The sequence below is a fragment of the Dasypus novemcinctus genome, assembly GCF_030445035.2.
Source record: "Dasypus novemcinctus isolate mDasNov1 chromosome 12 unlocalized genomic scaffold, mDasNov1.1.hap2 SUPER_12_unloc_1, whole genome shotgun sequence".
Classification (NCBI taxonomy): domain Eukaryota; kingdom Metazoa; phylum Chordata; class Mammalia; order Cingulata; family Dasypodidae; genus Dasypus; species Dasypus novemcinctus.
Genome location: NW_026688129.1, coordinates 1132878 through 1160504, shown reverse-complemented (window position 1 = coordinate 1160504; position 27627 = coordinate 1132878). Strand labels below are relative to the sequence as shown.

Genomic DNA, 27627 nt, shown 5'->3' with positions numbered 1-27627 from the left:
TGTCCCCTGCACTTCCCCCTGCAGTTCTGAAGGTGGTTTTCACAGGGTTGCCTCCTGGAAGGGGAGCCAGGCAGGGCTGCTGGGGCCCTGTCACTTCCATGCAGATGACCAGGCTGTTCTCCTAGTGCCCTGTCACTCAGCAGATCCTAAGTGTGACGAGGAAGAATACAATGTGCTCTCAGTGGGAAAATCCAGGAAGGTTTTATAAGAAAAGCTTAGCAATGAAATCTTTGGATGAGGATTGGCAGTCCCGTTTTTTTTTTTTTTAAATGATTTTCTTGATCCATGTATAGGTTTTTAGGAAATCAGTGTTTTATTGATATTTTAAGGAAAGCATACAGTTGATTCAAAGTGTACAACCCATGGTATTTGGTGTAATTGCATTGATGTGCATTCGTTACCTCAGTCGGCATCAGAATATTTTCATTATTTCAATAAGAAGAAAAATAAAGTAATAAGAAAATTCTTCAAAACTCTAACGGATTTCCATGCTGGAAATAGAAGCACAATTATATTTATGTATTTAGGAATTTTATTGAGATATATTCACATACCACACAATCTATCCAAAGTTTATAATCAGTGACTTTTAGTATAATCACAATGTTGTGCATCCATCACCATAAAAATTTTTAGAACATTTTTAGTATTTTAAGAAAAAACCACGCCCCTTAGCAGTCCTTCCCCATGCCTACATAACCACAAATGTAACTTCATCTTTATAGACTGATTTACATTTTATATAAATAGAAGCATGCAGTAGGTTGTAGTTTGTGTCAGGCTTCTTTCAGATAGCATAAGTGATATTAACATATTAACATTTCGTAGTGTTAACATACATTTGTTCAATTTCAAAGAAAACCGTCATATATGCAGTTTTATCTATATTCATATTCCACCTTTGGTTTTACTATGCTGAAAAATAACGTTTGATTACACTCTCTTGTTTGTTACATCTTTTTCTTAAGTAACAAAGTTTAAAGTCTCCAATGCTCAAGTCTTTAGTGTAACCTCACTTTATTTTTCACTTCATTTTTTAAATTTAAAAATTGAATATATAAAGAATATTTTAAAAAGAAAACCCTGTTGGATAAAATCATACATTTCTAAAATATATTGCATACATATACACTTTTTTTCAATCATACAATATATTACACAATATATTTGGTTAATGGTAACTTGCTCATATGGTATTTGTCCTTTTGTGTCTGGCTGGCTTCCCTCAATATAATGTCCTGTAGATTCATCCACGTTGTCATATGCTTTATGACGTCATTTCTTTTTACTGCCCGCATAATGTTCTGTCATGTCAATACATCACGGTTTTTTAATCAGGGCAAGTGCCTGACAGCCACAACTGGAAAAAAAATACGAATATCTATTGGCTGGTGCCTGGGATGTGCTTCACTCACCATCCTGTCCTCCAAGTGCATTCCCGTTGTCGTGTGGTTGATGACTTTATTTCTTCTTAGCATTGCGTGATCTTCCATCGTGTGAATACAACACAGTTTATCTGTTCACCGGCTGATGGAAACCTGGGCTGTTTCCAGGTTTTGGCAATTGTGAATAACGCCACTATGAATGTAGGTGTGCAGATTCCTGTTGATATCACTGTTCTCAGTTCTTCCGGGAATGTACCCAATAGTGGTGGTGCAGGATCACGTGGCGAATCTATATTCCACTTCTCTAGGAACTGCCAAACAGTCGTGCACAGTGGATGTAGCATTCTGCATTCCTACCAACAGTGAATAAATGTTCCTGTCTTTCCACATCCTCCGCAACACTTGTAGTTCTCTGACTTTTTAATAGTGGCCCTTCTGATAGCTGTGAAGTGATATCTCGTCGTGATTTGCATTTCCCTAATCATTAATGATGTCGAATATTTTTTCATGTGCTTTTTGACATTTGTATTTCTTCTTTCAACAAATGTCTATTCATGTCTTTTGCGTCAATTGTCTTTTTATTGTTGAGTTGAAACATCTCTCTATATCTGGGATATTAAACCCTTATGGGACATGTGATTACTAAGTATCTTCTTCCATTGAATTGGCTGCCTTTTCCCCCTTTTGACAAAGTCCTGGGAGGTGCAAAAGTGTTTAGTTTTAAGGAGGTCCAATTTATGTAATTTCTCTTTTGATGTTTGTGCTTTGGGTGTAAGGTCCAAGAAACCACCACTTACCACAAGGTTTTTAAGATGCTTCCCTACGTTTTCTTCTAGTAGTTTTTTGGTACTTGCTTTTCTATTTAGGTCTTTGTATCCATTTTGAGTTGATTCTTTTTTTGTGTGTTATTATCATTTATTTATTTATTAATTTTTTAGAAAGCTTTTAATTTTACTTCTCTCCCCTTCCCTTCCCCCCACACCCATTGTCTGTTCTCTGTGTCCATTCATTGTGTGTTCTTCTGAGTTTGCTTGCATTCTTGTCATTGGAACCGGGAATCTGTGTCTCTTTTTGTTGTGTCGTCTTGCTGTGTCAGCTCTCCGTGTGCATGGCACCACTCCTGGGCAGGCTGAACTTTTTCGCACAGGGCGGCTCTCCTTGTGGGGGCGTGCTCCTTGGGCACGGGGTTTCCCTACGGAGGGCACACCCCTGCGGGGCACGGCACTCTTTGCGTGCATCAGCGCTCCGTGTTGGCTAGCTCACCACATGGGTCAGGTGAGCCTGGGTCTGAACCCTGGGCCTCCCATCTGGTAGGTGGATGCTCCATCAGTTGAGCCAAATCTGCTTCCCTTGAGTTGATTCTTATATAGAGAGTGAGATAGGGGTTGCCTTTCATTCTTTTGGTTACAGATAACCTGTTCTCCCAGCAGCATTTGCTGAAGAGTCTTGTTTTTTTCCCATTAACACAGGCTTGGAGGGCTTGTCAAAAACCACTTGACCATAGAGGTGACGGTTAATTCCTGTACTCGCAGTTCTATCCCACTCATCGCTCTTTCTCTTTTTATTGCAGTATCATGTGAATTTGTCCAGCGTAGCATTGCAATATGTTTCAAGGTCAGCCAGTGAAATTACTTCTGTGTTGTTGTTCTTTTTTAGAATACTTTTGGCTATTCACATGCACTTCCCTTCCAAGTGGTTTGGTAATTGTCTTTTCTGTTTCTCTAAAGTAGGCTGTTGAAATTTTGCTTGGTCTTGCAGTGAATCTATAAATCAGTCTGGGTAGGATTCACATCTTTATGGTGTTTGGTCTTCCAGTTCACAAACATGGAATGTCTTTCCAATTGTTTCGGTCTTTTCAAATTTCTTTGAGCATTGTTTTGTAATCTTCTCCCTATAGGTCCTGTGCGTCTTTTGTTAAATTGATCGCTAGGTATTTGAGTGTTTTTGTTGCTATTGTAAATGAAATTTTCCCCTTTTTTTCTCCTCAAAATGTGGAATACTAGTGTACAAAAATATAACTAATTTCTCCGTGTTGATCCTGCTGCCTGCCATTGTGCTGAACTCATTTATTAGCTCAAATAGCTTTGTTGTAGACATTTCAGAATTTTCTAAATATAATATAAGGTGACTTCCTCTTTCTTATTTATACGTCTTCAATTATTTTTTCTTCTCTAATTGCTCTACCTAGAGCTTCTGTTACAATGCTGAATAACAATGGTGCTGGTGGGCATCCTTGTTTAGTTCCCAGTACTAGAGGGAAAGCTTTCAACCTTTCCCCAGTTGGTGCGATGTCAGGTGTGGCTTTTTCATGTGTGGTTTTTATCATATTCAGGAATAATCCTTCTACTCTTCTGTTTTGAAATGTTTTTATAAGAAATGATACTGGTTTTAATCGAATGCCTTTTCTCCTTGATTGAGATGATCATGTGTCTTTTTTTCCTTCCATTTATTAATGTTGTGTATCACAACGATTGATGTTCGAATATTGAACCAGGCATGCCCATCAGGAATAAATCCCACTTGATTGTGATGTATAGGACTTTTGATATGGTGCTGGATTCGATTTATAAATATTTTGGTAAGAATTTTTGCATCAATGTTCATTAGAGAGATTGGTCGGTAATTTCTTTTCTTTACTGTGTCTTTATTTGGGTTTGGTATTACAGTGATGTTGGCTTTCTAAAAAATGGTGGGTTATTTTCCCTCCTTTTCAACTTTCTGGAAGAGTTTAAACAGGATTGGTGTTAATTCTTTTTTAAATGTTTGGTAGAATTCACCTGTGAAGTGACATGGTCCTAGATTTTTCCATTGTTGGTGATTTTTAAAGACAGTTTCAGTGTCCTTCAATGTGATTGGTTTGGTAAGTTCTTGTATTTCTTGTAGCGTTAATGTAGGCTGGTTGTGCTTTTCTTGGCGTTTGCTCATTTCCTCTAGGTTGTTTAGTTTGTTGGCAGACAGTTTCTCAGAATATCCTCTTATGATCCTTTTTAGTTCTGTGGGATCAGTCATAACTTCCCCTCTATCATTTCCAATTGTATTTATTAGGATTTTTTTTTTCGTTGTTAATCTTGGTAGGGGTTTGTGAATTTTACTGATCTCCATCTCAAATAACTGGCTTTTGGTTTTGACTGTTTTTTTTTTTCTTTCTCAATTTCTTTCAATTCTATTCTAATCTTTCTTATCTCCTGCTTGTTTTGAGGATGGTTTGCTTTTCTTTTTCTTGTTTCTTCTGTTGTTCAGTTAATTCTTGGATTTTAGCTCTTTCTTCTTTTTTAATATAGGCATTTGTGAATTTAACTTTTTCTCTCTGTCATTGATTGTGATTTTGATTCCCTTCTGATCTGAGAAGATGCTTTGTATAAATTGATTATGTTTATATTTATTGAGTGCTGTATTGTGCCCTGATATGTGGTCTGTCCTTGAGAAGGATGCATGGGTATGTTCAAAGAATGTCTAATGCACTGAGTTTGGATGCTGTGTTCTGTATATGTGTGTTAGGTCTAACTTATTGATCATATTGTTTCAGGTCTCTCTTTCCTTGTTGGTCTTCTGTCTAGTTCTGTCTAATGTTGTGAGAGGTGTTTTAAAATCTCCACTTGTTTATTGTAGAGATGCCTGTTTCTCTGTTCAATTTTCCCAGAGTTTGTTCCATGTATTTGGGAGACCTTGGTTAGGTGCATAGATATTTATGTCTGTTATACCTTCCTGGTTGCTTGTCCCTTTTATTAATATTTAATGGCCTTCTGTATCTCTCTTAACTTTTTGCACTTACTGTCTGTTTTCTCCAATATTAGTATAGCTAAGCCTGCTTGTTTTTGGTTACTATTTGCATGGAGTATCTTTTTCCAGCCTTTCACTTTCAGGCAGTTTGTATCCGTGGGTCTAAGGTGGGTCTCTGGTACGCAGCATACGACTGACTCATGCTTTTTTTAAATACATCCTGTCAGCCTGTATTTCTTAATTGGTCAGTTTAATCTATTCATATTCAGTGATATTACTGTAAATGCATTAGTTCTTTCCTCCATTTTCTTCTTTGGTTATCATATGTCATATCACATTTTGGTCTGTCTTTTTACTTTTTTGGTTCTCCTTCTATTCTCCTATTCTCTCCTCCAAGCTTCACTCTCCTTTTTCTTTCAGGTTCTAAGGCTTCCCTTAATATATCCTGCAAGATGGATTCTTTATTATGAACTCTATTTGTATTGGCTTGTGAATATTATATACCCACCTTCGTATTTGAAGGACAATTTTGGTGAATGCAGAATTCTCGGCTGGCAGTTTTTCTCTTTTGGTCTCCTAATTTTATCATAGTGCAGTCTGCTTGCCTCCATGGTTTCTCATGAGGAATCTGTACTAAATCTTACTGGGTGTCCCTTGTAAGTAATGGTTCTCTTCTCTCTTACTGCTCTCAGAATTTTCTCTTTATCTCTGAGGTTTGACTTTCTCAGTAGTATGTGTCTTGGAATAGGTGTATTTGGATTTATTCTGATTGGGATACAGTGGGCTTCTTAGACATGTAGGTTAATTTCTTTCCCTGGAGTTGGGAAATTTTCAACTATTATTTCCTCAAATACTAGCCCCTCCCCTCCTTCCCCTGTCTTCTCCTTCTGGATATCTTATGACATGTTTGTTGTTGGTTTTTGAGTTGTCATTCAACCTCTCTGAACCCATGTTCATTTTTTCCCAGTCTTTTCTCTCTGTAATTTTAGCTCTTCTGTCTTTGGTATCACTTATTCTTTCTTCTTTCATTTCGAGTTTGCTGTATGTCTATCGTGTCTTTCCTTCCCATTAGCTCTGTTACTTTTCTATTTCGGGTTTCACGTTTTTTGTGTGTGCTTGTTCAGTATCTTCTTGATCTCATTCATTTCTTTAGCCATATTTTTCTTTCATTTTCTTTCAATTTGATTTTGGAACTGTGTATGCATCTAATTAGTTTTCTCAAATCCTGTGTCTCTTTTGAGGCTTTGTTATATTCCTTTTCCTGGGTCATGTCTGTCATTTTTTTAGTCTGGCTTGTAAATTTTTGCTGATGCTAGGCATCTGATTAGGATGCAGTTTCCTCAGATGCTCAGTTTCTTTCTCTGTTGTTGGGCTTTGGTGGTGGGAGGCTGTGTGTTATTGCTGCTCTTTGATTCTGTGTTCCTCCTGGATGGTTTGTCTTGTCCCTGTTCTTTGCTCAAAACAGGGCTCCGCACCCAGTGTCAGCCAAAGGGGTGCTGATGCAGAATATCATTAATCTGTTGCCTTTATACAAGGTGTTTATTTGGGGTAGAAGCTTATTTACCACACTCTGAAGTGCAAGTTACTTCCCTCACCAAAGTCTGTTGCCACAATTTGGAGGAAGATGGCTGCCGATGTGTGCCAGGGTTCAGGCTTCCTGGGTTCCTCTCTTCCTGGGGTTCAATTCTCTCCACGTCCAGCTCCTGTCTGTTCACCACAAGTTCAGCTCTAGACTAGAAGGCTCTCTAGGCTTTGCCTCTCTCTACGAAGTCAGCTGTAGAGTATCAGGCAAATATATCTGTCCTCTCCCTTGGGCTTCAGCTGTGTCTAAAGAGCTCTCTCTGTTCCTCTGGCGATGATCTCCTGTGTGTTCACTTCCTGGGCTACAGCTCAAAAACTCCAGCCATCTCTTTTGTCATGTTGTTTTCTCTGTGAGTCCCATCCACCAAGGGGCAGGGATACAACGTCCTGCTGATGTGGCCCCATCAAAGCCTTGATCATTATTTAATCACATAAACCTCTGAATCCAAGATAATGTACTATACCCTGAGGAAAAGACCAATTTATGAGCCTAATCCAATATTTCTTTTTGGAATTCATCAGTAATATCAAACTGCTATGCCCAGTAATGGGTTGCAGACTTGCTTCCTGGGGCCTTCGGAGGGAAGCCATATAGGCTAGCAGAAGCCTCTGCAATTTATTTTTAATTTACTCATGTGTTCTACCTAGTTCTGCTCCTGGAAGGTACTCTTTGGCAGCCCTTTCAGGTCAGTGCCTGGCTGGAGCGTTTTTGCTGTGACACAGACTGGAACAGTGTGGTAGAGGTTCTTGCCTGGAGATGAAGAGCCTTGTAATTTAAACTTTCTCAGAAAGAATTCGTCAGACTTCTCCAGCAACCGCCTCTCTTTTCCTGGGTAGGAAATGGTTCCACTCCCCTCTGTGTCCTCCACAGTCATTCCAGGTTAGTAGAGTAGGAGATTGAGAGGGTCAGATCTCCTTAGTCCTTTGCAGGCTCCCAAGGCAAACAATGGGCTGGTACTGCCCAGCCCGGTAGAGCTCCTGGGACTCCGCAGACCAAATTTGTGGGTTCAAAGTTTTCAGCCTTAGGCTGTGTCCCTCTCTCTCCTCTTTGCTGCAGAGGCGAGTCCTCCACACTCAGTCCTGGCTATAAGAGAGTGAGATTGAGGGGTCCCACCTGGCCTGGAAAGGCTGGTGGGGACACAGCAGACCAGCTGTGTGGGTTAGAATGTGCAGCCTTAGATGGTGTCCCTCTCCGTCCGCTTTCCAGGGGCTGTGGATCCCTGGAGACCCCTTTGTCTAAAGTTGGCTGAGAGGCCTGAGTATTGTGAAGTCCTTAGAGTCAGGGAGGGTGCCAGGAGCAGTAGCTGCTGCTTTCCAGTCACAGTTCTTCTGCCGCGATTCCCCTCCTTTGTCCGTCTCTGTTCTGGGTGGGGTTCAGCCTTCACCTGCTGTCCTAAAGCCTAGAGATCTTTTTCCAGTCTGTTTCAGCCTGTCCTGCAGATACTTTTCTGGAGGAGGAAAGAGTCCCATGTCTTTGTATTCTGCTCTCTTCTTGGAATTCGTGACTGGTGTCTTCTTTTTTTAAAGGTTTATTTATTTATTTATTTATTTATTTATTTATCTCCCCTCCCTCCCCCACCCCAGTTGTCCTCTGTGTCTGTTTTGCTGTGTGTTCTTCTTTGTCTGCTTCTGTTGTTGTCAGCCCCACGGGAATCTGTGTTTCTTTTTGTTGCATCATCTTGTTGTGTCAGTGCTCTGTGTGTGCTGTGCCATTCGTGGGCAGGCTGCACTTTCTTTTGCGCTGTGCAGCTCTCCTTCCGGGGCGTACTCCTTGCGGGTTGGGCTCCCCTATGCGGGGAAACCCCTGCGTAGCATGGTGGTCCTTGCGCGTGTCAGCACTGCACATGGGCCATCTCCACACGGGTCAAGGAGGCCCGGGGTTTGAATCGCGGACCTCCCGTGTGGTAGACAGACGCCCTAACCACTGGGCCAAGTCCGCCGCCCTCATTGTTTTTATATAGGTAATCCTTTTTTTAATTTAACTGACTTCTTTCAATCCTTTCAAAACTAATACTATCTGAACATAATTTGCCTAGATATATATTTTTATTTACTTTCAAAAGATACGTAGATCACACAAAATGTGACATTAAAAGCGGTAGGAGGTCCCGATGCCCCACCCCGCACCCCACACTTATCCCACATCAAGAACTTCTTTCATTAGTGTGGTACTTGCATTGCATTTGATGAATACATTTTGAAGCACCGCTACACAGCATGGGCTATTACTTACAGTGTAGTTTAAACTCTCTTCAGTCCATCCAGTGGATTCTGGTAGGATATGTCATGTCCTGCATCTGTCCCTGCAATATCAATCAGCACATCTCCAAGTCCTGAAAATGCCTCTGCATCACACCTCCTTTTCCCTTTCCCTGCGTTTAGCAACTCCAGAGGCCACTGTGTCCACATCAATGATACAATTGCTCCTATTGCTAGAGTAAAAATAATTCTGTTGTAGAATACCATTAAGTCCACTCTAGTCCATATTTTCTTTGTCTATCCCTAGGACCCTGGGATGGCGATGCTCACTCCTTCTCTCGATTGAGAAGGGGCTTCTTTCCCACATGGCTGGTGGATGTGACTCTCGTGCCCACAGCCATAGACTGTCTTGGTTCCCTGGTGTGGTTGTTGTCCATCCTCATCTCCCTCTCAGCTGACCTGGGTAAGTCCAATGAAGTGGAGTGTAGGTGGTGCAGCAATACCACTGAGACTTAGGGCTCAGGTGGAACCTGGACAGCCCAGAGATTGAAGTCTCCTGGGCATACAGCAAACCCAGCATCCACCAGAAGTTCAATAAAAAGGGACAGAAGAGGCATTGTAGAAAGTCATATCTGAGTCTAACTCCATCACAGGAGGACAAATTGCTAAATAGGGCCTACCGTTAAGGCACTCACATCATACACAAAAATTAATGCCAAATGGATCAATGACCTTAATACAAGTGCTAAAACATAAAACTGTTAGAAGAAAGTAAAGGGGAAATTTTCCAGGACCTTGGATTTTGTAATGGATTCCTAGATATGATACCAAAAGCCTGAACAACAGAAGAGAAACACTGATAACTGGACATCATCCAAAAAAAAAAAAAAATGTGGGGGTGTTATCAAGAATATGAAATGATAACTACAGAATGGGAGAAAATAGTTGCAAATCATACTTCCAATAAGGGCTTATTACCCAGAACATACGAAGAAAGTTTTTAATACCATAAAAAGACAACCCAAAAGAAAATGATCAAAGGACTTCAAGAGACATTTCTTCAAAGAATACATACAAATGGTCAATAAGTACATGGAAAGATGCTCCACATCATAAGTTATTAAGGAAATGCAAATCAAAACCACAATGAGATACCCCTTGACACATACTCAATGATTATTAGTGAAAGAAAATAAAACTCCAGAAAATAACAAGTGTGGATGGGGATGTGGAGAAATTCCTGTTGGAATTGAATTATGCCCTCCCCTTCCCAAAAGGCATGATCAGGTCCCAATCTCGGGCCCTGCGGGTGTCAACCCATTTGTAAATAGGACCTTTGCAGATGGTATTACCTAAGGTGTGTCAAAACTGAATGAAGGTGGGCCTTAATCCAATTTGGCCGAGGTCCTTCTAAGCAAAGGAAACTGGAAACTGGGAGAGAAGCCACAGGGAGCAGTCAGCAGCTAGAAGTCAATGGGTCCAGAAGAGGGAAGAGAAGATGCCACCCTGTGCATTTTGTCATGTGACAGAAAAGCCGAGGAACCACAGAACACAGCCAGTCACAAGACACTGACCCCAGGAAGGAGCCAGCCTTCCAGTCTCTGAAAGTCTTAGCCAATAAACTCCTGCTGTTCAGGCAAATGACTTCATGGGAATTGTTTTAGCAGCCAAGACACTAAAGGAGTTTTTGGGAACGGAAAGTGAGGTGCTCCTATTACGAATACCTAAAAATATGGGAACAGCTTTGTAATAGGTATGGAGTAAAGGCTAGAAGAATTGTGAGCATTCAAAAAATGAGTGAGAGCTGGAAAAAAAGTTTGTTATCATCTTGGAGAATGCGTAATTCATCATGAACAAAATGTGAGTAGAACTGATGTTAAAGGTACCACCGGCAGGGCCTTCGAAGAGAATGATGACTGTGGCATTGGAAGTTTGAAAAGACCCAATCCTTGCTAAACAGCAGAGAACTTAGTAAAACTGAGTTTCTGATGTTGGATGGAAGGCAGAATTTTAGAGTGATGAACTTGGACATTAAGCTGAGGAGACAGATATCCCAGCTAAATGTGGAAGGTACAGCCTGGTTTCTCCTCGCAGCTCGTAGTGAAATCAGAGAGGAAAGAGAGAAACAGAGGATTGAATTGTTAAGCACATACACATAAACAAATAAAACAGTGATTGATGATTTGAAAAATTCTCAGTTTATCCAGATAATGTTTCTGAAACTAGGGTCAGAAATGGCTCTATCAGAGACTTCCTGAGCTTTCAGAGAGTTCCCAGAAGACAGGGTCCAGGTAAGGGTGAAACCCAACACCCTACGCTAAAGAAGGTGTGGCTGAACAGGGGTCCACTCGGCCATTTCAGTGGAGGTCAGGACTGGAAATGCACTTGCCCAGGCAGGATCTGTGGACTGTTCTATTGTCTGATGGTGTGGCTCCCCCTGAACCACACGCAAAGCCAACAAGGTTTTCTCCAATCTTGTATGAGTGGAACCACTGCCAGCCTGGACTGAGGGGAACAGAGAAGGCCTGAACTGATGTGCTTAGAGATGGTGAGTCTTGTGCCATGTTGTTCAAGGAGAGAGCCACCACCCAGAGCTTGGAGATCGTGGGGCTGTGCGCTGGACTTGGGTACTAATGGAGAACCGGGCCACCATTCCAATGCTCGGAGAGTGTGGAACCAGTGTTTGGGGAGAGCAGGGCCTCTACACAAAGGCTTAGAAGAGGTGGGCTGCTGCTCTATCAGGCACAATGGACTAAGCATCAAGCCACAGGTGGCTTTCAGATCTTGAGAGCTAATAGAGTTTGCCCTGCTTGGTTTTAGAATCGTATGGAACCCATGACCTCTGTTTTCCTGCTAATTTGTCCTTTCTGCAATGGGAATATTTGGTCTACGCCTGCTCCACCATTGTACATTAGATGCCGATAAGTGGTTTTCCAGGTTTCCACGTCCATCTGAAAGGGGAATTTTGCCCCAGGATGGACCATACCCGTGACAGATTTTGCTGAGAGTTTATTTGAGAGTTTATTCTTAGCATTGTTCTAAAATGGCATAAGGTTTTGGGGATGTTGTGAAGGAACTCACGTATTTTGCATTTGTGAAGAGCATATCCTTTGGTGGTAGGTAGCAAGGGAGGACTGTTGGGGATTGAATCATAGCTATGACAAAAGGCACGTTCAGGTCCCAACCCCTGGTCCCATGGGTATGATCTCATTTGTAAACAGGAACCCTGAAGATGTTATTAGTTAAGGTGTGCTCAAATGAATGAAGATCCATGTAGCTGAAGTCCTTATGGGCAAAGGAAACTAGACACACGGAAAGCAGCCCCGGGGAACAGCCAGAAGCCAACAATCAAAGGAAACTGGAACAGAAAAACAGAAGACGTTACTATGTGCATTGTCATGTGATGGAAAATCAAGGAACCACAGAGACTGCAGGACAGCTAGAAGACACCAACCCCAGGAAGAAGCAAGACTTGTAGGCTCCGAAGTCTTTAGACAATAAATTCCGGTTGTTAGTCACACCCTGGCAAGGTGTTTGTTTTAGCAGCACGGAAACTAAAACAGAACCCTCCTGAATTGACAGTGGGAATGTAAAATGCTGCCATCTGGCCATTCTTCAAAAAGTGGAACATACAATTACCATATGACCCAGAAATTCTGTCCCTAGGTATATATTGAAAAGAACTGAAAACAGGGACTCAGATAACTGGACAACAATGTTCAGAAGAGCATTATTCACAATAGCCAAGGGTAAAAATGACCCAAATGTCTATCAGCAGGTGAATGGGTAAACAGACTGTGGTACACATATACAGTTGAATATTATTTAGTCATAAAAAGGAGTTTTGATTTATGCTCTAACACGGAAGGAACTTCAACACATTATGTTAAATGAAAGCAGCAAGGCATAAAAGGACAAATATTCTGAGTCCATTACCATGAAACAGCTAAAGTAAACCAAGCCATAGAGAAAAAGAGAAGAGTAGAGGTTACCAGGGGCCAGTGGGAGATGGAAAGGGCAGTCATTGCTTAGTGGACACAGAATTTCTGTTTGAAGTGATGAAAAAGTTTTGGTAATGGATAGTGGTAACGGCAGTATAACATTGCCAGTGTAATTAATGCTGTTGAATTGCAGGCATAAACATGGTTAAAATGACAAAATTTATGTTACATAGGTTGCCACAATACAAATAATTTTTTAAAAGAATTTGAGGAAATGGGATGGTTAGTACAAATGCTAACTTCAGACACAAGTCATTGACTTGTAATTTGGTGAAATATCCTCTACCTAAAAATCACAAGGTAAGAATATATCAGGTAGAAATGTTGAGCTACTTTCAGTAGATGGAAAAAACCCAAAAAGACATCCACTGAGACTCACTGAATGGACATGTACTATCAAGCAGCCTAGTACAACTGACCAAAAAGAGAAGACTGTGTTGAAATTTGGCTGACAGTGAACCCGGGAAAAAGGATACACCATAACAATGGATCTGTAGAAAGGCAGACAGACTCACTACCAAGATGAATGTAGACAAGCTAAGCCAGTCCAGTTATTTTTCCATTGTTTCCACTGAAAGACCAATGAAGATATGCAGGATATACATACAGTATTTATCTTTTAAGGTTAACATACTGAGAAGAACTTATCTTTTCACTGTTTCCACTGAAGGAATGATATAATTAGGAAGAATATACATACATTATTTGGGGGACCATGTTTAAGGTAAACATATTGAGATAAGAAACTCGATAGACTCAGGGAAGCATAGAATATATTTTTTGTAAGTTCCAAGATGTGTTAAGTAATAAATTGTTTAGATATTGCTAACTTAACAAAAACACTCGGGGGAACCAGTTGTAGCTCAAGTGATAGGACTTCTGCCTACCAGGTGAGAGGACCTGGGTTTGATCCCTGGGGCCTCCTGGTGAAAAAGAAGAGAAAGCATGCCTGTGTGGTGAGCTGAGTGATTGCACGAGAGCCCACGTGGCGAGCCAAGTGCCGCTGTGGCAAGTCGAGTGCCCACGCAAGTGCCCAGGTGGCGAGCCAAGTGCCTGTGTGAGTGCCCACGTGGCGAGCCAAGTGCCTGTGTGAGTGCCCACGTGGCGAGCCAAGTGCCTATGTGAGTGCCCACGTGGCGAGCCAAGTGCCCACATGGTGAGCCAGTGGCAACACGGGTGAGTCACACGGCAAGATGATGATGCAACAAGAAAAAAAAGGGAGATGGAGGGGAGAGTCAAGGAGAAACACAGAAAAAACCAGGAACTGAAGTGCCACAACTGACAGGGAACCTCTCTGCACATCAGAGGTCCCCAGAAGCGAATCCCAAAGAATCCTAGAGGAGAAAAAACGAGAAGAAAAGACAAAAAGAGAAAGAGAGAGAGAAATAGATACAGAAGAATACAGATTTAAAAAAAAAAAAAAAGTAGGGCAGGAGAAGGTAGGGAGGGGAAGGGGAAAACACTTGTATGTTTTTTTTTAAGTAGATTAAAATAAAGAACCTCTCTATGATGGACATCATTGAATTTAGACAAACATTTGGAAAATAACAAAATTCTTTGACAGACATATAAGAAACTATCAACTTACATTTATTTCTTTTTTTATTTTTTATTTTTGTCTTTATTTTTTAATGTTACATTCAAAAAATATGAGGTCCCCATATACCCCCCACCGCCCTCCTCCCCCCATAGCAACATTCTCCTCAGTCATCATGAGACATTCACTGCATTTGGTGAATACATCTCTGAGCATCGCTGCCCCTCATGGTCAATGGTCCACATCATAGCCCACACTCTCCCACGTTCCATCCAGTGGGCCATGGGAGGACATACAATCTCCGGTAATTGTCCCTGAAGCACCACCCAGGACAACTCCAAGTCCCTAAAACACCTCCACATCTCATCTCTTCCTCTCATTCCCCACACCCAGCAGCCACCATGGCCACTTTCTCCACACCAATGCCACATTTTCTTCCATTACTAATCACAATAGTTCATGAATAGAATATCAGTAAGTCCACTCTAATCCATATTCTATTCCTCCATCCTGTGAACCGTGGATTGGTTGTGTCCTTTCTAGTTTACAAAGCACTTTCACAAAGCTTATGTCAACAAACTCACACAGAGACTATCTACCAAGGTACAGAACAAAGTTGTGTTGAAACAGTCACCAAGGCACAAGCAGCCCTCAGCTCAGTCCTGGCTTTATTGCTCTCCTGGCTGTGCAACCTCAGGATTCAGTCACTCAAGTCTCTTCAGGTCACATTAACTTCAGTTTCATTTTGATCCTTACAATAATCATATGTGGCAGGTGGCGAAATAAATATCACCCCCATTTCACAGATAAAATAACAGGAATGCAGAAATTAAATGGCATGGTCAAGTTCACCCAGCTACTGAGTAGCAAAGCCACGACTTGATGCCATATCTAATATTCTGTGATTGTACCAAGCTTTGAGTCCAACGACATGAAAATATACATCTAATGGGAAGAAATATTTGGTTAGTGAGTGGAAGACTGGCATATATACATTGATTTAACAGGAAATATGCAACGAGAATGAGTCACTCTTTGACTACGCATTGAATTAGATGCCAACCATGAAAATGGATACAGCTTCTCTTCAAAACGATCTAAAGTATTTTAAAAACAGGAATCTAAACCAGGAAAATCAAAGGCACACAATCTTTAAATCAAAGGCATCTGATCTTACACATGGTTGACCACTCTTAGCATTTATTGATTGTTGTACCTAATACATGATACTAAGGAAGAATAGAAATAGGGCCAAAGTAACATACCCAAACCAGTCTAGGGAACCATTCTTAGGAATCCACCAGAACATCCTGACTGCCAACAAATTATAGATGTAACTCAACTTGCATAATAATGTTCCTTAAAATATAGCATGGAAAAAAATCCAAATTCATTGAGTTGAATCACTGCCAATGCATAATGCAAACCTTTTAAAGAAATATTACATTTACGTACAACCTACAACATTTTTGTTAATGGAATCACTATATGATGACAGGACTGCTGAATTAAGATTCATATATTATACAAGATCTATGAATGTTATAAATTGAATAAATTGTTAAGGGGATCAAACTGCAAGGGAATGGTCAGAGTTGGAAGGAGAGTTGCTTTTCTGGAAGAGCAAGTTCTGGAAAGGAAGGGGATTCCAAGTGAGATAGGAAACATAAAGGGACAGAGATCAATAAAGAAAAACAACACAAGATATGACCGGATAAAGAATATGACAGGTAGGTTCTATGACATGTGCAAAGGTCCAGTGGCAGCAAAGAGTGAAACATGAACAGGGAATTCTAAAATAATAGTGTTTTCACTGGGGTAAAGGCTTTAAAGAAGGTTCATCATGAGAATCCTAGGAAAGTGGACATTTTGCACAAAGGCTTGTATGTCAACACAGTGAACCTTATGGTACATGATGGGTTATAGACATTGTAACAAGAAAATAAAAGGGGCTTTAGATTATATAAATGGTACATCAAAAATATCAGGGATTCCCATATACCCCAAACTTCCTGCTTCTACACTTTTACCCATTAACATCTTTCATCAATATGGTATATTGGTTGCAATTAATAAACACAGATTGAACTTACCAAATGCAATGGATGTGTCAGGATGATGGGAGTGAGTGTTGCTGGGGGGGGGGAGGGGTGCGGTGGGGGTGGCAGGGTTGAATGGGACCTCATATTTTTTTAATGTAATATTTTTACAAAATCAATTTTTAAAAAATTAAAAAATAAATAAATAAACACAGATTGAAGCATTGCTGCTAAGAGTGGTGTATAGTTTACGTTACGCTTTACATTTTGGACCACACAATTACCTATGTTTTGACAACTGTACAATGGCTTGTATATGTCATTACAATATCACGCACAACTATCTGAATATCTCAAAAATAATAGGGGCTGAAGACGATGTGTGAAAAAACTATAAATTTATCTCAGTCTGATTTACTGAAGGAGATGTATTAATTCATTACTCTTTCCTTAATTGTAACTATCATGAATTCTAACAAAACTTCTATACCAACACAATGGCTTGGTGATGAGGTAGTACTTGGAAATCCTTAATTTTATGTAAGACTGTCCTGTAAAACCACAAATTTCTAATGGAAATATTTTTTCAAAAAATTACAAACTATAAAGTATCTCTATGAGAAATAAAAGAGAACCTAAATGAAAAATATAGACTACCTAGATGAACAGAGAGATATAACTTTCTCTTTTTAAAAAAATTCTTTAAAAGATTTATTCATTTATTTATTTCTCTCTCCTTCTCCCGCCCACCCTGCTCCTCTGTGTCTGTTTGCTGCATCTTCTTTGTCCGCTCCTCTTGTTGACAGAGGGGCTGGAATCCGTGTTTCTGTCACCTTGCTGTGTCAGCTCTCCGGATGTGCGGCACCATTCCTACGCAGACTGCACTTTCTTTGGTGCTGGGCGGCTCTCCTTACGGGGCGCACTCCTTGCGCATGGGGCTCCCCTATGCGGGGGACACTCCTACGAGGGGGACAGCCCTGTGTGGCAGGGCACTCCTTGCGCGCATCAGCACTGCGCATGGGCCAGCTCCACACGAGTCCAGGAGGTCCGGGGTTTGAACCACGGACATCCCATGTGGTAGAAGGATGCCCTAACCACTTGGCCAAGTCCGCTGCCTGAGATAGACCTTTTTGATGGGCTAGAAACCTTAATGTTATGTCAGTTTATTCTGAATTAATCTATAAACTGAACGGCTGCAATGAAAATTGCACTGATTTTTTGGAGAAATTGACAAGTTTATTTTAAAATTGGTAAGAAAAGGTAAGAGAGCTAGAACAGCCCGTGTGAGAATTAAATGAGAAAATGCATACGAAGCACTAGGCAAAGTGTCCAGCACTTGTACTAAAATAAGACAGTCAATAAATACCATAATTAAAATGCTGCATCTTAAAATCGTTACAATTTTGAGCTTCTCACACATTAATGAGCACAACACCTGCTTATCTTCTTAAACGTTGTTTCTGAATCAGCAGATCTGGGATGTTGCCCGAGACTGCGCATTTCTAAAAGAGGTGAACACACATTTTAAAAATTTGAAATGAATTCCATTTTTTCTATTTTTTCACTTTTTCCTTTCCAAGTATTACAAAATATTTATTTTTGAATAAAAAATATACTTCTAAGAGAAATAAGTACGAGGCATATTCTTGCCCTAAACAGATTAAAATGTAGAGAAAACAAACTAAAAATCAACTGTCATAAAATTGGACTCCAATAAGCCACTGCTGCTCTCAGGGCAGGTGTCCCTGCACTGGGGTGGAGGCGGCAGGAATTGCCCGTGGAACCGGGGAAAGTCAGGAAAGCAGAGGAAGAAAAAGCCCATTCGGGTGGGGGGAAGGTGTGGGAAGGAGCGGAGGCTCCGTGGACCTGACTGAGTCACTGGTGGAGGCCTGTGGTCAAGTCCCAGGCCAGGTCTTGGTGTTTCTGGGCAGAGCCGGGCAGCTGGGGGGAGCCCCTGAAGCTGGTGTTGCCCAGCAACCCCTCACTGTGCTGTGGAATCCTGAGTGCTTAGATTTGGACTAGTTCCGTCAAGGCAGCAGTTGGAGGACACCTGGTGGGAGAGACTGACCACATTGGCTGCTTCACTCAGAGCAGACCGTGTAGGTCCTTGACCCACAGCGATGTCGTCCTGGCTTGGTGACCTCGGCTCCAGCTTGGGACAAACTCTGGGCAGAGTGAGGGGCAGCCTGGCTTTTCTCACTGGACAGAGGTCAAACTTGACAACAGGATTGCTAATGGAAGGCATGGAGGACGTGGAAGCAGCTTTACCTAACTCAAGCAGAGAGGAGAGCGAATCCATCCATTCAACCTTAAAATCAGCGAATGAGAGACTTAAACACTGTGCAGACCTAGAAGAGCAGCATGAAGCCTCACAGCTTCAAGTCAAGCAGCGATCTACAAGTTACCAAAATGAATTACAAGAGGAAGATGTAGACATCAGTCATCTTAGAGTAGGACAGATTGTGCTACAGGAGCAGGTGCAGAATCGGCAGCCAGCCACTGAGTCTGACGTATCTCAACTGTATATGGTAAAGGGTGATCTTCAAGAGGAAACACAACATCATCAGAAGACAACTGAAGATCAAAACCAGAGTGAGATTCAAGTGCTTCAGTTTTTAGAGGAGCACAAAAAGGAAAGGGATGAGTTTCAATACCAGCATGAGCAAATGAATACCTCACAGACCCAGCTTTGCTTAGAGAAGGATGAGGAAACAAGGAATTTGCAAGACACTATTGAACAAGCCAGAACCCAGATGCAGGAAGGAAGACAGGGACTTCAAACAGAAAATTTGGATATTTCTGTTGAAAAGAAAGTTGAGAGCCTTAAAATAGAATATGGAAGGGAAAGGCTTGATTTATCTAAAGGTGAAATTAAAATGTTAGTAAAGGGGATAAAAGAAAGGGAATTAGAGATTAAAATTCTAAATGAAAAGAATATATCTTTAAGAAAGCAGATTGATCAGCTGTCCAAAGAGGAGCTTGTGAAACTAACTCACATAATCCAGCAGAAAGATTCGGAAATACAAGCTCTTCATGCAAGAACCTCTTCAGCTCCCTACACCCAGGATGCTGCTTATCTCCAACAGCAAATGCAGGCCTTTGTCCTGGAGAGAGAACACGTATTAGCTGTTCTCAGTGAGAGGACTAGGGAAAATAGCCACCTAAAAAGAGAATACCACAAAATGGTGGACATAGTCTCTGACAAAGAAGCAGTCCTTAGGAAGCTGCAAGAAGAAAATAAAACCTTGTGCACTCGATTTGAAAGTAGTGACCAGAATATGTTTAGAGAAACTGTGCATAATTTATCATATATCATTCGAGAAAAAGACATTGAAATAGATGCATTGAGTCAGAAATGTCAGACTTTACTGACTGTTTTACATGCATCCAGCACTGGTAACGAGGACGGAGGTGTTAACAGTCATCACTTTGAGGAGATACTGCAGGAACGGGATAAATTAAAGCAACAAGTAAAGGAAATGGAAGGGTGGAAACAGCAAGTGATGACCACAGTACAAAACATACACTGTGAGTCAACCCAAGTACAGGAGGAATTTCATCAAATTCAGGCTCAGGTTTTGGTTGACAGTGAAAATAACTGTAGATTCCAAGGAGAGCGTACTGAACTAATCCAACGGTACAAGCAGAACGAAAGCAAACTCAAAAATTTTGGGAAGAAATTAGCACAAGTTCAGCACAGCCTAGGGCAGCTTTGCAACACCAAGGATCTTCTTTTAGGAAAACTTGATATCATTTTACCACAGCTCTCCTCTGGACCATCACCTGTTTCACAGTCAGCAGAATCTCTTAGGGACACTAAATCTGATGTACTGAGGGAGCCTTCTAAATTACTTCAACAAGAGTTACAAGAGTTAAGAAAATCACTGCAGGAAAAAGATGGAACAATCAGAACTCTACAGGAAAAGAATCACAGATTATGTCATTTAATTGCTGCCACCCCAGAGCTAGAAGGAAAAGAACATGAACAAAATGATCCAGAAGTTAAGGAGATAACGGACAAACAAGATGTTTTTAAAAAGTTACTTAAGGAAAAAGACCTCTTAATCGAAGCCAACAGTGCCAAGTTCCTTTCGTTAAATGAGAATTTCACTAACAAAGTGAAGGAAAATGAACTTTTAAGGCAGGCAGTGACAAACCTGAAGGAGAGAATATTAATTTTAGAAATGGACATTTCTAAACTGAAAGAGGAAAATGAAAAAATAGCAGAAACATCCAGGGTAAAGGAAACAGAACATCAAGCATTACAAGAGGCTAATACCATGATTTCAATCATGCTGCAAGAAAGGGAGTTTGAGTGCCAGGCAATGAAGGAGAAGGCTCTTGTTTTGGAACAACTACTCAAAGGAAAGGAACACGACAAGACTGGGGAGTTAGATCAGCTTTTAAATGCAGTGAAATCCATGCAGGAGAAGGCAGCTGTGTTTCAACAGGAGAGAGATCAAGTCCTGTTGGCCCTGAAACAGAAACAAATGGAAAACAGTGCCCTGCAGAATGAGCTACAACATTTACATAACAAGGAATTACACTTAAACTGGGAGCTAGCGAGCCTGCATAAGCATGTTTTAGAATCACAAGACTCTTCTACTCGTGAAGCTTTGGCTGCAGAAGACAGGGAGAACAGCCTAAGAAAGAAAGTCACAGCACTGGAAGACAAGCTACTTTCATCCTCTGATGCAATGACGGACGCAAGGCGTCAAGCCAGTTTGCAGGTAGCATCATTGCAGCTCCAACTGAATGCAGTCTCTGCACAGAGGGATGAAACTGCACAGCAGCTTTCCATCTCACAAGAACAAGTAAAGCAGTATGCTCTCTCCTTAGCCAACCTGCAGGGGGTACTAGACCGTTTCCAGCAAGAGGAAAAAGCCATGTATTCTGCCAAACTAGCAAAGCAAAACAACCTTCTGGGGGAATGGAAGACAAAGGCAGAAAATCTGGGAGGAAAACTTTCATCATTACAGGAACGTTTGGATGAGGCGAATGCTGCATTGGACTCAGCAACAAGACTGAGAGAACAGTTAACTCTGAAGGAAGAACAAGTTAAAAATCTTAAAACACAAAATGCATACCAAGAAGAAAGGCTGGATGAGGTACAAAAGAAATTGACGAAAGTACTAAAGAGCACGGAAGGAAAAGTGGACAAAGCCCTAATGAGAAAGCTCTTTATTAGATACTTTCAGGCACCAAAAACCAAGCGTTCTGAGGTATTAAGATTAATGGGAAGCAGTCTGGGTATGAAAAAGGAGGAAATGGAAGAGTTGTTCACTGATGGCCAGGGTGCAGTTACCAGGTGGATGAGTGGTTGGCTTGGAGGAGGATCAAAAAGTGTTCCCAATACATCTCTGAAACCTAGTCGACAGCGTGTACTTCATAGTTCTTTCTCAGAACATTTTCTGAAATTTCTACAAACAGAGTCTCATCCATCTGTGCCACCACCAAAACTTTCTGCTCATGATATGAATCTCCAAGATCCACCAGGAAGGACCCAACGAGCCACAAATGTACCACCACATTGTAAATATACAGCAGCGTCCAGAACCAGTACAAGAGCACCTGAGAATCCATTCTTAGCTCCCTGCTCTGCAGCGGTGCCTCTAATCAGCCTTGCTAGACTCGGGACTGGTGGGCCTGGGAATCTTCTTTTGAAACCCGTCTCAGATGTGCTGCCCACATTTACAGCTCTGCCATGCTACCTGACAACACCGCTGCAATTATACTGAAAGACTCTGAAGCAAAAGGCAATCAAGCCAGAAATAACTATACCACTGTGAAACAGGCAAGCCACCCTTAACAATTGTGTGTATATATGTATATATTTTATCATAATGTCACCTTGTAGAAGAAGTCAGGTGTTCGTTTGTACCTGTACTGTCCTTATATTTAATAAAACTATCTATCTTTATACTTGTAGAAATTGCAGGTGTCATAGAACAAGTGTGCCATATAATCTCCCTTTTTCCCCTCTGATTTAAACCCTTTCAAACTTAATTGTCTCTCTTTTACCATAATTGACAAAAAAAAAAAAGAAATGCAAACATCCATAAAGCAGCTCTTCATTTCCTTCTCTGATTATTTTATGAGAGACAAGCCCTATGCCTGGTTGCCCACAGCACATCTCCAGGACACAGTAGACTCTGGAGGGGAAGGCAGGGATCTCGGCAGAGACAGGCAGCCAGCTGTGCCATGGGGCAGGACCTGAGGATCACCAGGGGTTGACAATGTGAGAAAGCACCTCGGCTGGTGCACCGAATTGCACAGTTCATATCTTCAGAAACGTAAGTTTTATGCTAAATAAACCTCTATTATGACTTACTTGCTTGAATTAAAAGTGCAAGAAGAACTCCTGAGTATTCTATGCATTAGGCCTGGCTCCCAGTGCAGGACAAGGGTGCTGACATCCAGGCTACAGGCCAGCGAGGACAGATGGAAGAGTGGGATGAGAGAGAGGGGTTACTGGCAGGGCCCTGTTTCTTCTCCTAGGAATACCCCACATCACCGTTCTCACTCTGATCGATACATACTCAGTAACTTCATGACACCCAGGCAAGTGGATGTTTAAGAACCTGCTCCTGAAACTGATCCCCCGAGAATTAGCACGGGGATCCCCACACCCATGGTCCTTCCTCTCCTGACTCTCACTCCTCGGCTCCCCTCCCCCTGGGGCCCATCCCAGTGAATACATGGCCACTGCCACCACCCGCTCGACTAAGACAAATTCTATTTTGGCTCCAGGAAGACATGCCTGCCTTGTTGCTGTCATAGCCTCTGGATCCCCTTCCCGATTCCATGTGCCACCGCCTTGCAGTCCATCCATGTCATCTCACCTTTTTCCCCTATCCACAAAATCCATTCCTAGAGCCCACTGCTACCACACTAGATTCTGCTTTATAAATTTGCTTTATGACTCAACCTGTTCCTCTGTCTCCACCCCATCTGTTTGTGGGAAATCTATGCCGGAATCAGGAGTTTCAGCTCACCCAACTTCATAGCCTCTAAGACCTTCCTGTCTGATACAGTGACACTCACATGCAAAATGATGGGATTGACATAATGAAACTACTCCATTCCTACCCTTCATTGTACCAGATGGGTTTCTCTCATTAATATTCTTATTCTCTGTGTAAGAAGAAACTCTATGGGATGACAATATTAAAATAAATTATGTTTTACCATGGAGAAATATCACTGATGCACAAAAGGCCAACTGATCTGAATGCCTTGGAATTTCTTGTTGGTATTAATCTATAGCTCTTCTGGCCATATTTTACATGTACACACAAAGATATGGAGATAGCGAATGGGTCCCAGGGTCCAGCGTCTGTACATGTGCAGGAATGCAGGCCAAGTGAGTTCCTCTCCCTTGGAAAATGCTGAAATCACATAAACAGGTGAAGCACTAAGTATTTCATCAAGAGTCATGGGTACTCCATGGGACAGTGGAAAGCTGAGTGCCCTTCCCAAGAAAACCTAATGAACGTGCCTCTACGACAGAAACACCTGAGATCTGAGGGCTCAGTAGTCATCAGGAGAGAAGGCAAAGGCGGTGAGGCAGGGAGTGCGAGGCCAGAACCAGGTCGGTCCTTCAGGGAGCCCAGGAGGGGCTGGACTGAGTGGGATCAGGACCAATGAGCTGAAGCTCTTCCCAGGTGCAGGGAGTGGAGGGAGGGACGGGCCTTCCTGCCAGGGCCCTGGGCTTCCTCTCTCATCTCACCTCCAGCTTCAAGTTTCTGGCTCCCTCCCTACTCTGAAAATCACAAGCTATGTTCCTAGAGACATGCCCATCAGTGTGGGCAGAGCCTAGACTGACACTGAGCAAGGTGGAAGACATCATGACTTTCCCTTTTGCCTTTCTTCTGTGCCCTGGGAGCCCCAGCACGGCCCCCAGTACCTTTCCTCTACTGACTCAGAAGAGATATGAGGGAAATGACTTAACACAGGGTTTAATGGGATTCAGGAGAGAATGAAGAGAAGCTATACAAGTTAAAATAGTGATGACTGCTTTCTAATATGGACACTGTGATGGTGATACATATCCAGTGAATAAAGTGAATACCTGTGAATTTTACACTAGAAATGTTCCAAGTTTAAGGCATAATTCAAGGAAACAAGTTGAACAGGGAGATCAAACATTGCCAGAAGAAAAGAGAAGGGGCTTGAGTTATGAATTACAGAGGTAGAAGAGGAAAACTGGGGGCATTCACTATCCACTTGGTAGTAATAGTTACACAGATATATGTCTATATATTTCCTGTGTTTTTTATTGCAGTAAGTTATTCACGGGAAAAGGAATAGACTTTAATTAATTTTGAACTCTAAATGTTCTCACCAAGGGAGTGTTTGAGTAGGTGAAAGCTCTCTTGCACCTCTGCTCTTTTCAGGGTTCCTTCCAAAATCCTCGAGTTAACTTGACCCATTTACCTGGAATTTCTGCATGGTAATGAACTTGGTCAAAGTGTGGACATTTTCCCCCCCAAATTTCTGAAAATTATGCCTATGAAGTTTATTTATTGATCATTTTCTATTGTCAAGTAATGCTTACCTAAAATTTTCCTTGCATTCTCCACAATTTCACTATTACCTTGTCAGTATAGATTCCCTTTTTTCATATAAAGTATTTGTTGTAGGGTTCCATTGGCTGCTCCCACCCCATAGACTATGACACTACTTCATCAGCACCTAAATTTAACACTGAGCCCCTGGGAAGGAATGAGATTTATCCAGCACTCCACTTCCAGAACCAAGCATGTTGCACTCTGCTGTTATACAACCCAATGCTATGTTGTAAAGACTGGTTCTGAGAATGAAAACATACCAATGTTATAACACTATAAATAATTCTGAAAAGTCTTGAAGAATGTAAAGATTTTAAACTGAAGTAATATAATACAGGAAAGACTAAAAAATGGTGACACAATCCCGGCATACAAATGAAATGGCCTGCATTTCAACAGAAAGTTACTTTTTCAACAATTTATTTAAGGTAGAAATATGGAATACCTTGACAGAGCCAGTACCAAAATGGCTGCACAACAAAATGAATTCTGAGTATTCTCATTGACTAGTGCCTCAAAACTTCTTCATTATGTTATTATTACTGATTCAAGTGTTATAAAATTTTAGCAATCTTGCCATAAACACAGTCTTCATTAAAAAAGGAAGTTTGAGATCACTTTTCAGTTTCCTATAGCCGTATTTTTCACACCCTTCAACTGCCTAGTGCTACAATTGCTAATTAATTAACAATGCAGGCAATTCTTAATAGACAAATAGCTAATCTAAGGAACTGTCAGGTATGAGGCAACCTAATCCTGGATGGGGTATTCAGCAGAGGACAGTGGTGTTAGTCCTGTGGGACAAGGAGGACTTAAAGCATGAGGATCAACTCAGAAAACTCTTTCTGTCCAACTGACTTCTAGGAAATCGCTGATTGGTGAATCCTTTCCACTGAGAGACAATAGCCCATTCACCAAACAGACACACACCAGGCTGCTCAATTCAGTGATCCCTGGGCTGGTATTGAGACGTCACGAGTAGAAATGTCCCCTCCATGTCTAATTGCTCAATTTGAAAGGAAAAGTTAGATGTGCACTACATACTGCATCATTAAGGTTCACCTTGAGAGTGTGTGTCTACCTGGAGCTTCCTTTGCTGACACATCTTGGAGAAAACATGATTCCTATCACCGAGAACAGATCCAGGTTTCTGCATTACTATTACTCATGAAATCACTGCTTCTCCCACTCTCTACCAGGGATCTCTGGACCTGGGACTGTCGGTGACTTCCCACTGGTGGGCATGAATTTAAGCAGTGGGGAGACCATGGTCACAGCTTGTAGGTCTGCATAATAGGCCTGAACTCTAGGGGTACCTTTGACTACACAGCATTCCACAACTGAGGATTCTCGTGGCAACCTCAGGAATCAGCACGTCCTCCTAGGGTCAACTTTCCAGTCCTTCCATGCTCTCACTGTGCCATCTTCTGGCTTCTCCCCAAGGTAATCCTGTACACCATCACCTTCCCTCATTAACTGAAAGGATTTGTAATTCTAGAAACCACTTACATGATTAAGAAACTTCGTATATCCTTCAAGTCTTTATTCCGATTCTGATCCAATTCCTCAAAAGAAATTATGTTGTCCTGCCCCCATGCTACAGATGGAACTGGTAGAATTCATTGTCTCATGCTTTCTGCAGCAACTACAAAATGTAAATCTGATAGCCCGATGGTCTCTGCTATAAAATCTTGGCTTACCCTGAGCAATCATGTTCCTCCTTCACTCTCCTTCTATCTCACTACCTTCTCTCCCAGGCTTCCATGATTATCACCTGCCTCCAGATGATCTCCTTACTTCCCAAACTCTGCCACCAAAGAAAGAGTTTTCAGTCACCCAAGATATCTACACTATATCTTTTTCCTTTCAATTCAATTAAATAATATTATTGAATAACCATCTTAAAATATTTTACATTCAAGTCCATCAGTTCTAGGAACTGCTTTTATGTATCCACGTTTCAACCTCAAATCATGTTTTTATTGCTATTCCCTTTCGGTGAACATGCATATACACATTCCTACATATTATAAAAGAGTACATGTATATTCTGAGATTTTTTCTGCTTCAGAATGTGCTTGAAACTGTGAACAGAACATGCATTGTCCATCTCTGTAAAGGTCTCAGTCTGAGAATTTCCAGACAAAATTGGGACCACTCTGTAGAGGCCCGTGTTCTCAAGGAAAAGGAGGAAGTGGGTAATCCTGGCATGGACATAGGGGTATCATCTAAGAAACTACTTTCTTCTCTCCATCTCATGTGGCATCAAGTAATAGGCCTGTACACTTAAAGACCTTTATAACTTATGATTCTATGCAAAGCCCTTTAATTTAATATCACATTTCTTATACACACACATATGTACAGAGCGTCAAAAATATATAGTACATATAAATGATGAAACAACAGAATAATGCATGATTTTTTTCATACAAAGTGTACTCATGATACATTAATTTAGAAAAAATATTTCAGGCATGTATCAGTCATTCATTAGCATATTATTTTTCCCTAAATAGACAATGTTATAATATAAATGCATCATCAAGCTCCCCATTAGAGTGAACTGAGATGCCAGTAGATGAGCAAAAACAT

The 27627-nt window shown here is 41.4% G+C and overlaps 1 pseudogene; it reads left to right on the top strand.

The window, feature by feature from the left end:
• Positions 1 to 18705: 18705 nt before the first annotated feature.
• LOC131277401 (thyroid receptor-interacting protein 11 pseudogene) lies at positions 18706 to 22376 on the top strand (annotated as a pseudogene).
• Positions 22377 to 27627: the final 5251 nt, after the last annotated feature.